The 12,375-nt window shown below is 44.7% G+C and overlaps 1 long non-coding RNA gene across 1 annotated transcript; it reads right to left on the bottom strand.

The window, feature by feature from the left end:
• Positions 1 to 4,441: 4,441 nt before the first annotated feature.
• LOC142249747 (uncharacterized) lies at positions 4,442 to 9,929 on the bottom strand. Its single transcript, XR_012725096.1, has 3 exons — positions 9,816 to 9,929; positions 7,455 to 7,582; positions 4,442 to 5,920 (listed from the first exon to the last, which is right to left on the bottom strand). It is a non-coding gene; the product is annotated as an uncharacterized LOC142249747 (long non-coding RNA).
• Positions 9,930 to 12,375: the final 2,446 nt, after the last annotated feature.

Consider the following 12,375-nt stretch of genomic DNA (forward strand, 5'->3'; position numbering starts at 1 on the left):
CGGAGTTAAACCGACAGTTCACCTTGGAGGTGGATGCCTCCTCCTCGGGAGCTGGAGCAGTGCTCATGCAGAAGTCCTCCTCCGGGAAGATGGTGACTTGCGGTTTCTTCTCCAAGAGCTTCTCAGCGCCTGAACGCAACTACACCATCGGTGACCGAGAACTATTGGCAGTCAAACTGGCTCTGGAGGAATGGCGCTACCTTCTGGAAGGAGCAGTGTACCCCGTTATTATTTACACGGACCACAAGAACCTGGAATACCTGCGGTCTGCTCAGCGACTGAACCCACGGCAAGCCAGGTGGTCCTTGTTCTTTGCCAGATTTGATTCCCAGCTCCATTTCCGACCCGCGGACAAAAATGTACGCGCAGATGCCTTGTCCAGGTCTTTCATGCCCATGGAGCAGGAGGAGGAGACATCCCAGCCCATCATCTGCCCTAGTAAGATCATTCCGGTGACTCCTGTCACTCTGGCCCAAATACCGCCCGGGAAGACCTATGTCTCTGAGACTGACAGGCAAAAAGTGTTACACTGGGGCCATGCCTCGAAAATAGCCGGTCATGCTGGTCAGAAGAGAACATGGAGTACGATTGTACGTCATTACTGGTGGCCATCCCTTCGCACGGACGTCGCTTCTTTTGTCTCAGCCTGCTCCTCTTGTGCCAGGAATAAGACGCCCAAACATCTGCCATATGGCCGTCTTCTGCCTCTGCCTATACCCTCAGTACCGTGGCAACACATTGCGATGGACTTTATTACGGACTTGCCATTGTCCTCCAGACACACAGTCATATGGGTCGTGGTGGATCGGTTCTCTAAAATGGCTCATTTCGTCCCTATGGCTGGACTGCCCTCTGCCCAGGAACTCGCTGACGCCTACATACAGCACATCTTCCGGTTGCATGGCTTTCCATCACACATTGTGTCCGACAGAGGAACTCAGTTCACCTCCCGCTTCTGGAGGGCTCTCTGCAAACATATGGGAGTGACTCTGGACTTTTCTTCAGCCTACCATCCTCAGTCGAACGGCCAAGTGGAATGAGTCAATCAGATCTTGACCTCCTTCTTACGTCACTACGTCAACGCCCATCACGACGACTGGTCCACGCTTCTTCCTTGGGCTGAATTCTCCCATAACCACCACGTCAGTGAGTCCTCCTCCAGCTCTCCCTTCCATGTCGTTTACGGACTTCAGCCTTCCGTCCCATTACCTGTATCCTCTTCCTCGGATGTCCCTCCTGCTGATGCTGTAGCCCGTGACTTTGCAACCATTTGGGACTCTGTTAAGGCGTCCCTTGGACGTGCTTCCCTGCGGATGAAAAGACACGCAGACAAGAGGCGTCTGGACCCTCCGTGTTTCTCTCCAGGAGATCTCGTCTGGCTTGCTTCCAAGTACGTCCGATTGAAGCTACCATCCTACAAGCTGGGACCTCGCTACATCGGGCCGTTTAAAGTCCTCGGCAAGATCAATGAGGTCTCCTACAAGCTGCAGCTCCCGGCCACGATGAAGATACCCAACTCCTTCCACGTCTCCCTGCTCAAGCCGGTTGTCCTTGGTCCCTTCTCCGCTGCTGCCAGTTCGGCTCCCCCTCCTATTGCCGATGACGACATCTATGCGGTAAGGGATATCGTGGCCATGAAAACTGTACGGGGCCGACAGTTCTTCCTGGTGGACTGGGCAGGGTATGGTCCTGAGGATAGGTCCTGGGAACCCCGGGAGAATGTGGGTACTCCTTTGATCCGTGCCTTCCTGTCCCGGTTGCGGGGAGGGGGGCGTGGGGGGGGGGGTACTGTCACGCTCCCCGGGTCCCCTGCTCTGTTCCCCGGCTCACCTGCCACGCTCCCCGGCTTCCCTGCGTCGCTCCCCGGTTCTTCTGTCTGGTCTCCGCCGCTCCCCGGTCTCCAGCCTCCATTGCTTGCGGTTCCCAGGCGTCCTGGTCCTGGTCCCCGCTCCCGCCGCCCGTCGGCTTCTCAGCCCCAGCCCGGCTCTGCTGCTTCCTCCTCACCGCTCCCTGCCCTGGCTTCTGGCACCCGGGCCTCGCGCATGCGCATTAGGGCGCGCGCGCGGTCATTGACCCTTTCTTAAAGGGCCAGCACCCACTAACAGAAAATTGGGCACACAGGTACAGGGTATAAAGGGGTTAAGTGTCCAAGTGGGCGGGGCCTGTTCTTCGTGTTTCCCAAGCTAGGAGTCAGGTTTCCTTGTGTTCCTGTGAGATACTCACCTCTCTTTCTTCTAGAGCCGATCCTGCTTCGCCATCCGGTCCTGCCGAATCCCGAACCTCGAACGCTGCCTATCTGCCATCCTGACAGTCCGTTCCATCTCTGATCCCTGCGGTGACCCGTCTGCTCGCTCCATCGGTTCCGGACTCCGCCTGACAACATCTTGGCCTCCGAACCTGAGCGATGTTACCCATGGTGGCAACAGAGGTGGAAATCTTAAAAAAACTTTTGGCCCACTGTGAAGCGAGGTGGATTGCTGTTCTGGGGACCCTTACCCCAAAAGGTCTTAATGAGAACATTAGCTTCTCATCCTTTTTATGAGTCCCTTTTATGAGTACTTGTTTTTGTTCTGGTTTTCAGTTTCTTCCCCTTGGGTTTATTATATATATATATATATATATATATATATATATATATATATATATATATATATATATATATTTCTCTCTTATCACTTCTTTTTTTCTTCCCTGGATGTTTTTTGATATTATTATTTGTTTTTAATAATTATAATTTTTATCTATTATTTTTTCTTTTCAGATGTATTCTATTTTTCTTTCATTCACCATGATGATTTTCTTGTCTTGACTCCCATCATGTCATGGCATCGGCTGTTTCTGAGGGCTTGAAGAAAATGGACATGCAAATATGATATGGCTCTGGACTAATTGCCGCCTTTCTACATGTGCTGTTGTTATTAATAATGTTATCTGTGGCATTGTAGTTATCTATGTCTATTTCCCCCTGCATGTCCGGACTTCTATTACAATACATTGCCTGTGCGCGTGCGTTCATGCTCCTCTCCCCCTGCCCTCCATCCTCGGCGTCCTGAGGGCCTCTGCGCAGGCGCGGGCGTCATGGCTGTTGCCGTGCCGCCCGCGCGTGCGCGTTGTGCCCGGACGGCTGGATCCGGTGGATGGGGTGAGGAGGACCTTGCACGCATGCGCCGCTCCAGCAGTGTCTGAATGCACGTACAGCTGATCGCTATTATGGCAATAGATGGAGGGTTTAAAGCAGTGCACATCGCATCCTGGGATAACTATTCTTTCTTTCCCTGATGAAGCTGGTGGTTACCTCACTCTTGTGAAACGTACGTAGGTGTTTTCCCTTGGTCCCAGGATCTATGGTTTGCTGATATACTCTGATTTTTGCCTGTGTCTTTTGAGATCTCTATTATTACTGAATTGTGCACCTTTATTTGGAGGCGCCAGATATACTATTAGCACTTTAGCTCTGGCATGCACATACAGTCTTTGTTTACATCCCTTTAATACACAGGCACTTTATATATGTTATTTATTTAACTTGTGTCCGTCCTTTTAACTTCTTACCTGGGCTTTGTGCAATTTATTGTATTTATTGTCCCTGTATTGGCCGGACATATTTATACTCCTGATTGGCTTACAACCATTTTTCCTGGTCCCTTTTTTCACTTTCTTTCTTTACTTCTCCTTAACCCCTTGGGGGTTTTTGAATTGCCATTGTTATCAATAAAATCATTTTTGCAAGCAATATACTCGTGTTTCTCCGGTTTTTATTTATATGTTTTAATTAATAGTTTTGATGCCTTCAATGTGAATCTACAATTTTCAGAGTCCTGAAAATAAAGAAAACTCTTTGAATGACAAGGTGTGTCCAAACTTTTGGTCTGTACTGTATATCACAAATAAAAGCTGTAATATCTATCTATCCATACATCCATCTATCCATTATCTATGTATCTATTATCTATCTATCTATCCAGAAGGAAATGACAACATAAATTTTTTTTTCAACTTGCTTTATTGCATTGACAGCATAAAATACTGCAGGGACCAACCCGTGGAAAAAAACGCACCAAAAACGCAACAAACTGTGGAAAAACTGCATGCAGATTTTAGGTGCGGTTTTCCGCATTTTTTTGCCGCAGGTGCGGAATTCTGCCAGAGGGTGTGGAATTTTCTTAAGAAAAAACCCAGAAACCCATTTTCCTAGTGCGCACAGGGCCTAAGAGTTGTTTTTGTGAGACAACCTCTTTAAGGATTTCTCATAAACTTGGAGCTCGCAAATTCCCAAAAATAAGGTATTAAAACAAATACAGACTCAAGATTATTTTTTTTTTTAAACAGATACATTTTTATTGAGCATTTTTAGCATATGCATATGAAATAAAAGACATCAAAAAAGACAGGCAAAGCCCCCCACCCCGCCCCCGCCACCCCAAATCAAAAAGATCCTTTAACTGCAATTCACTCATGTATTTTTTTGCGGCGGTACATACATCGATTTTAATAAGGGGGTAGGCGCTGGAACAACAAGAATATTTTGACTAATCTTTTTCGGTTGTATATCAGCCAGTTTAGATGGTCCCCATGAATCATGGACAGCAAGAATTAGTAGTGATACTTCAATTTGGTCTATGGTGGCACTGCAATTAATTTAAGTTGTTGGGCCAAGTTTTTGAGTTTTTTTGCAATCTACCACTGATCCCTAGCGGTCCTAGTATGGGACACAATGGGAATATGGCATTTTAATAGGATCCTTGTATTGTAAAGAGATTCTTCAAGGTTGAAAACCCCTTTAAAGCCTTTTAGGTACTTTACTATAAACACAGCGTGACTGTCAGAAATACTGATCAGTCCTGATTCCTCCTGGTTCTTTCTAGGTAATGTAAGAGTATTGGACAATAAAATGGGCACCTTGTTGAGTCCTTATCCGACCCAAGGCAAACCAAGAGCTCTATACTTTTGACAACCCTTTAAAGCCTTTTAGGTGCTTTACAATAAGCATAGAATGACTGTCAGAAATACTGATCAGTTCTGATTCCTCCTAGTTCTTTCTAGGTAATGTAAGAGAATTGGACAATAAAAGGGGAACCTTGTTGAGTCGTAGTCCGCCCCAAGGTAAACCCCATATGCTATAGGTTAATCCTATAGAAATAAATGTCTTCCACCACATATAGTATGTGTTTGTGCCCAGCTTCACAACTTGCTCTTTGGTTGCTGGTTCCTAAATTGAAACGGTTTAGCACCAATCTGCAGCTGTGACTCAATGAAATTATTATGCCAGGAAAAACATGGGCACTAGTGGAGTAAATGGTGATAGTATAGACCCTAAAAACCATGCAAGGGTCTACTATCTGGAGGTCTGCTGCTAAAGCCGCCGGTTCTATTGAATTGGTAAATTACTTCTCCCCGACGCTATTTCTACCATTTGTCACCAGGTCTATGGGGAAGTTTGCCGGGGATGACATTAGCAGCTTTCAGTGCAATATTCGCTAAGGGACAGTGCATTTTTGCTTTGAGTTGTCCCATCTGCAATTGTTTGCAGCAATCTTCTCCTTTCTCTCCTGCAGAGCATCGGGGCCCTGCATTACTTGGACAGGGAAGTCAGTCATCTGGAATATTTCGAACAGAGACAGACATTTTGGGCTGCAGAAAAGAGAACGTTGGAGCTGAAGGACCACAGCAAGAAAAGCGTAAGTGTCTTCTAGACTCTCCAGACCCCATGTCCAGCTCTATTTTGCATCCGTAGAGCTCGCTCCACTTCTCGGTCCCCGGTCTGAGTTTCCTTTGTGCTGTAACTTCAACCGTGTATAAGTCTGTTCTGTTCATGTCTGTAGGACATCTCTCCACCGGTGAAGTCTAAGGAGCAGTTGAGGAGGAGCTAAGCCGAGAGTACAGCACATACATGGCACTGGAGAGGTTCGTGCTGATCAGTCTGGGGATTAAGAAAGAGAACGAAGAAGGAACTGTCAAAACCTAATTCTTTTAGGGACCGTATGTTGGAAAGCTGCATAAAATGGTAAAAACCCTGAAAATATTGTGCCATGGTGCAGTGCAATGACCCCTAACCTTGGGCTTTCCAGCTGTTGCAAAGACTACAAATCCCAGCATGTCCTAACAATGTGCTGAGAATATTAGTTTTTGCAATTGTTGGAAAATTACGGGTGTGTAATATATCATTATATCCACCACTGGTCTAATATAAATCACATAAAAAAATGTTCTTCTGGAAAGTATATATATATAAACAAAAGTTGTGTTGAAAAGGATCCTATGTGTCCTGACACTATTCACGGAGAGTCCATCACATCATCCCAAGTTTCTAACACCCAGTGTGCAGGATAAATAAATTATTGTGACCCAGTAATCCAAGTAGAGACATTTTTATCTCAATTAATTTATTAAAATTAGAGTTAACCAAAAGTTTAGAAGGACTCTGGTCCAGTGATCACGTTGGAAGTCTTTGGCTGTGGGATCAGAGCCCTGTGAATCCCCTCCTATCCGACAACATCCTCGGTGCCTCTTCTGATTAGTAGGTCCAGCAATGACATTACATTATGGCACAAAGCAGAAGAGGCACGGGCGTACCAGAAGGTAAGAGACGTGTCATGGGGCATGTACAGGTGGAACAGGGGCTCATAGACTGACCCTAAGGCTGGAACCTCTGCACTGTGTCTTATCTAGTTGGTAGGCTTGATGGTAGCCAGATTCGAGCCTCCAGCGTGACCCTGTCTCCTATCCGAGCCCTGATACTACTCTCCCTCACCCTGGGAGTGTCCGGAAACCCAGTAACCAAAACCCCACATATAGGCACAGACAAGAGTAAATGAAAACTCGCACACACTGCACTTAAACATGAAGCGGGGACAGTATGTGAACAGGGGAGTAAAGTAAAAGGGGTAGGGAATTAACACACAATTAGAGGACTCACACACCATGCGAAACCGCCACTTGTAGATCACAATATAACAGGATAACCACAGGAAACGAGGAAAGAAAGCTATATCTGGCACTCAGACCTACTATTCAGAGCCTTATAAAGGGTGAAGGCAGCTGGTGATCAGCAGCCTGGGCTCCACAGCGAAGTGGGACGGCTTCTTACATTTTTGCAAAAATGTATATACTAAGTACCCTGTTATTAAGCACTTGCATTTTATTTATGATTCAGGATATTTTTCATACAATTTTTCTCTTTGTTTTTTTTTCTAGTTCAGACAATGCTGGCATGAAACGACGTCCATTAGTGAACTGTGGTATAAGCCGTGCAGGCAAGGAACTGCACAAATGTGGCCCATGTGATAGTACCACATAATCGTATCATAGTCCGTGAATCATATACATGATTTTTTTTTTTTTTTTTAGTAAGAGGGTCTAGTGTTCTCCGTAATCCCAGTATTATGTATTGGGTGCTTGGACGTACATACACGTGTGTGGCTAGGTGGGCATGGGTACATAAGGCACTGACATACCATTTATCTTCCCACTGTTCTCCTTCGGTATCCAGTTACCTCTGGTAAAATTATTATTGGCCGGTCATCATTTATTGGTCTTCTACGTCTGAACATTGACATTAATGCCAGTAGGTTTATATCCAAACCTGTAAGAAATAAATATTACAATTATTTTGTATGGAGGAACATTCACCGAGAAAAAGGGGTGTCACTCTGCTTACACCAGGGGTTTGTTGGCTCCATCCCATGTGAAGAGAACGCCCCATGGGCCTTTACCTTCTCCTCGGATTGTGGTGCCTATTGAGAAGGGTGGCCCCATGTGCATTCAGTCCATAGTAAAGTGGGATGAACCTCCTGAATTTTAGGAATTTTTGGAACAGAACTGTATGGCAGGGGTGGTGTTTGGGGGGCAAGAAACACCTGAGGGGTTCCTGTATTTTTTCCATGGAATGAGGCCAAGCTGCAATACCAGACCCAGCCAATGGACAAGAATTGCGCCAGTTCCTGCCATAATTAATAATAAATCTATTGGTCTGATTGTGGCTAGCCCCCCAAATCTGTGAGCAGGTTTTCACTTTGGAATCTAAGAGCAGCATGAGCAGAGGGCAGAGACCCTGATTCCAGCGATGTAACTTACTGGATGGATTGGTGCAGTTTTGATAAACTCCCTGATTTCTCTGCCATAGATGTAGCAGTGCTCAGAAGGATGAGCTCTGTATAACCCCACCCACACCCCTGATTGGCAGCTTCCTGTGTACACTCAAAATTGTCAGGAAGGTGCTAATCAGTGGTGGCGGAGGGGTTCCACAGATTAGCCTGACTGGACTGCATGTTAGACCTAGTCCTGCAGTGATAATCTACTGCTGAAAAAAAAACACTATCTTGAAACTACAGGAAGCTACTGGAACCAGGGTCTCTGCCCCTACACTATGCTGCTCTCAGATTACACAGAAAAAAACCTGCTGACAGATTCCCTTTAGCACCGCACACTTTTCAGAAACTTTCCACAGTGTCGAGAGGCAAGAGGAAGTTTCTAATTTTTTGCAAAAATATGACGCACCCCAACATTTTTAATTTTTTTACTACACAATAATTTATTAAAAATCTTCTCTATGGGGTACATAATTGATGGGGTACATAATTGAATGTGCATCTAGTCTCTGATCACCCCATATAAACCTCTAGTGAGTGACCATCCGAGTGCATGAGCCCATGGCTAAGTGAAAACATGGTGGCAATTAGACAGTTTAAGATCAACCCAAGGAGGAAGGAGGATCTTCTGCTGTAAGGAAGAAAAACGTTACTTATTTGGAAGGTTAGAGGGGTACAGAGGGCGCTGCTCAGGGCGACTATTAGGAGCTGAATTTATGATCAACATTGGAATATCTAAAATAATTATCTTCTTTGATTTTAGAGGACACTAATTCTAATATTGGGCCAGAATGGTTTTGGATCGGGGAATTTGAAGAACCTGGAAGAAACCTACACAACCATGGAGAGATCACACAATGCTGATGATTTTCAAAGTCCCATTCACCTATATAAATTAAAATGGTTACTTTCTGTGCACTTTTTTTAGATGATGGTGCAAATTTTAATTTATAAGGACATAGCAAAAAAAAATCTCCTAATTCTGAGCTAATTAGAAAATGTGCATAAATGGCAAATTTGATGACATCTTCTAGGTTTTCCAGCTCACTCTTTGTGTACAGAAGTAGAAGGATATTTTTGAGATACTTTAAATGTTATTGTCCCCTTTAAGTCCGAGTTCACGTGTCCTGTAGTCATCAGTTATCACGGATCCGTTACAGATCTTTTTGCAAACCACAACTTTTTTGTCTGTTGTTAAATAACGGATGTCGGATGGATCCATTTTTAACATGTGGAGTCTATGGATCTGTTAAGGAAACAACGGATATGTTACAAATCCAAGTAAAACTAATGACTAAATAGCAATCCGTTAATGGATCCATTGACCTTAGACTCCAATGTTAAAAAAAAATAGATCAGGCAGAAATCCGTTTCCAAATGGCTCTCTGCAGGATCCGTTCTAACGAATGACAACAGCACATGTGAACATAGCCTAAGATAGTTACATGTCCTGTATCCCATCTTCAGTGTCAGTATTCAGCTAAAACTTAAAAATAATGTTGGTCATTTATTTTTGGAGCAAAAAGTATTTGGCTCTCTTGTTTTCATTTTCAAATTTTTGGGCAAAAGCGTCTGAGGGAGCCCAAAAGCCACTAACGGCCTCCGTTCATGGAGGGTATCTGACCACAAAGAGTCCTATTTGGCACTTGAGTAATACCTATGGATATTTTTCATTTTCCCCTCCGAATATTTCTACATTTTATGTAAATATGCAGCTAAAGATCTGACCTGACGTGAGGATGTACTGCCCATCTGAAAATCTCAAGACATTCAAAAACACATCAAGTAAAACGCGAAACATTTTCCAAAATCTGGGAAATCGCAAAAAGAGATGCAGTCTCTCCAACCACTGCCGCTACATCAACAGTTTGTTTCTACGGTGACGATTATGAGGTATCTACTCGAGCATTCTGAAAGGGAGGGACTTACAGCAGCCAATAAGAATCAGGTATTCATTTTTAAATGTAAATAGTCTACATAACTTGGTCATTTGGAAAGCCATCACTTGATAAGTTGACTTACCGTAAAAAGGAAATGGTCCAATAATAAGGAAAATGTTGAATAAGACACTGCTGCCATTAGTTCCAGGCCTGGATAGAGCCCTCTAACCACTACCATAGGGCAGCAACTTTGATGCACTTTTATCTTTACCATACATGCAACCCATGGGCTGCTATTGTGGAGTCATTGGGAACAAACATGACTGGCAAATGGCAACTGGGGACTAGATATTGCACTGGGTCCCAGACACCATAAGTACTGACAGTAAAATACACTGTGTGCAGAATTATTAGGCAAGTTGTATTTTACCTGATTTATTTTATTATTGATCAACAACTATGTTCTCAATTAACCCAAAAGACTCATAAATATCAAAGCTTAATATTTTTAATAATAATTAATAATTTAAGTTGGAGTGGTTTTTTTTAGATTTGGCTATCTTAGGAGGACATCTGTTTGTGCAGGTAACTATTACTGTGCAGAATTATTAGGCAACTTAATAAAAACCAAATATATTCCCATCTCACTTGTTTATTTTCACCAGGTAAACCAATATAACTGCACAAAATTTAGAAATAAACATTTCTGACATGCAAAAACAAAACCCCCAAAAATTAGTGACCAATATAGCCACCATTCTTTCTGATGACACTCAGCAGCCGACCATCCATAGATCCTGTCATTGCTTGATCTGTTTACAATCAACATTGCATGCAGCAGCCACCACAGCCTCCAGACACTGTTCCGAGAGGTGTACTGTTTTCCCTCCCTGTAGATCTTACATTTTATGAGGGACCACAGGTTCTCTATGGGGTTCAGATCAGGTGAACATGGAGGCCATGTCATTATTTTTTCATCTTTTAGACTTTTACTGGCCAGCCACGCTGTGGAGTAGTTGGATGCATGTGATGGAGCATTGTCCTGCATGAAAATAATTTTTTTCTTGAATAATACTGACTTCTTCCTGTACCACTGCTTGAAGAAGTTGTCTTCCAGAAACTGGCAGTAGGTCTGGGAGTTGAGCTTCACTCCATCCTCAACCCGAAAAGGTCCCACAAGTTCCTCTTTGATGATACCAGCCCATACCAGTACCCACCTCCACCTTGCTGGCGTCGGAGTGGAGCTCTCTGCCCTTTACTGATCCAGCCTCTGGCCCATCCATCTGGCCCATCAAGAGTCACTCTCATTTCATCAGTCCATAAAACCATTGAAAAATCAGTCTTAAGATATTTCTTGGCCCAGTCTTGAGGTTTTATCTTATGTTTCTTGGTCAGAGGTGGTGGTTTTTCAGCCTTCCTTACCTTGGCCATGTCCCTGACTATGGCACACCTTGTGCTTTTTCATACTCCAGTAACGTTTCAGCTCTGAAATATGGCCAAACTGGTGGCAAATGGCATCTTAGAAGCTTCACGCTTGATTTTCTTCAATTCATGGGCTGTCTATTGAATGCTGGTCAGGACTATCCAGCAGATCTCGTGCACCCCTAAGATCAAGCAGTACTGGGTGACAGGTGAGCTGATTTTCCTTTTTCCAGTAACCATATAACACCTCCTTTGCAAGATGCATATATGTTATGGAAGCATGCAGCAGAAAAATGCTTACACACATAAAAGTGTTGTCCAATGATAAAAGTAGAGATGAGCGAACCTGTGGAAGTTCGGTTCGGTGGGTTCAGCCGGACTTTAGATAAAGTTCCGTTTGGGCACCTGGACTTGACCTGAACCTCAATGGAAGTCACTAATTGGGCAGCTCAGGTCTCCGCCCACATGCAGCCAGCCATAAACAGATCACTTTTGGCGGTGAGTAGATGGGGTTTTTGTTTTTTACGATTATGCTGTTGTTACCCCCAGTGCAAGCCGTTCAAACACTGCAAGCGGCTTGCACTTGGCTGAGCACCGAGCGTACCTGATCACTGAGCGTACCTGAGCACCGAGCGTACCTGAGCACAGCGATGCTCGCAGAAGTGATTTGCATATGTAAAGCACCCAAACTGTTTTTTTATTGTAACGTCTGTGTTGGGTACTGTAGCCCCCACACCGGCATTCCCACATGCTCCTGTCCCTCTCTCCCGGTGTGGACGTCGGCTCGCTCACCCATCTGTCTCTACTGCGGTGGCCGCTCCATTCCCGTGCCATACTGCTGTCTCCCGAAGGCTGCGTTCTTATAGCAGGTTTCCTGTTTCTTCTCTAGGAGATTGTGCGTTGCCATGCCCCTTTCTTAAAGGGCCAGCGTACCCTTAACCCGGAAGTGCCTCTCAGGTCAGCTGAGAGGCTGCAGCTATTTAAGG

The sequence above is a fragment of the Anomaloglossus baeobatrachus genome, chromosome 8, assembly GCF_048569485.1.
Source record: "Anomaloglossus baeobatrachus isolate aAnoBae1 chromosome 8, aAnoBae1.hap1, whole genome shotgun sequence".
Taxonomy (NCBI): Eukaryota; Metazoa; Chordata; class Amphibia; order Anura; family Aromobatidae; genus Anomaloglossus; species Anomaloglossus baeobatrachus.